Consider the following 831-nt stretch of genomic DNA (forward strand, 5'->3'; position numbering starts at 1 on the left):
AAAAATAATTTAAAAAATCCATTAAAAAAAAAACACATATTGCAAGCCCAGAGCTAATCTCATATTCAATCAAAAAAGTTTGAAAGTTTTTCCCCTTAAAGATCAGAAAAAAGACAAGTGTGTCCACTTTCACTACTCTCATTTGACATAGTACTGGATGTCCTAGCCAGAGAAACAAGGAACACAAAGAAATAAAAGACTCCCAAAAAAAAAAAAAAGGAAGAAGTAAAATTTTCTTTTTTTGGATAACATGAACTTACATGTAAAAAAATCCTAAAAACTTCACAAAAAATTTTGAATAAACAAATTTAATAAAGCTGCCAAATACAAGATCAATATATAAAAGACAGGAATTTTGTTTTGTTTCGTTTTTTTAAAATAGTTTTTCATGTCATCCTTGCTCAGTGATCATGCTAATCTTCTCTGCATCATTCCAATTTTAGTATATGTGCTGCCAAAGTAAGCACAAGACAGGAGCATCTTAACACTCTAATGATGAACTATCTGAAAAAATAAAGAGAACAATCTAATTCACAATAGCATCAAAAATAATAAAATACTTCGGAAAAGATTTAACTAACAAGATGAAAGATCTGTACCCCATAAACTATGACATTGATAAAGAATTTGAAGGAGACATAAATGGAAAGATAGCTCATATTTATGAATGGTAAGAATTAACATTGTTAAAATGTCCATACTACCGAAAACCATCTGTAAATTCAATTCCTATCAAAAAATCCAATGTTAGGGGCGCCTGGGTGGCTCAGTGGGTTAAGCCGCTGCTTCTTCGGCTCAGGTCATGATCCCAGGGTCCTGGGTTCGAGCCCT

General features: G+C 32.0%; 1 pseudogene; it reads right to left on the bottom strand.

Moving 5' to 3' along the window:
• Nucleotides 1-375: 375 nt before the first annotated feature.
• Nucleotides 376-467, bottom strand: LOC123394685 (annotated as a pseudogene).
• Between the last annotated feature and the right edge of the window lie 364 nt (nt 468-831).

This window comes from Mustela putorius, unplaced genomic scaffold, assembly GCF_011764305.1.
Source record: "Mustela putorius furo isolate JIRA1106 unplaced genomic scaffold, ASM1176430v1.1 tig00003835_pilon_pilon_pilon, whole genome shotgun sequence".
NCBI classification, from domain to species: Eukaryota; Metazoa; Chordata; class Mammalia; order Carnivora; family Mustelidae; genus Mustela; species Mustela putorius.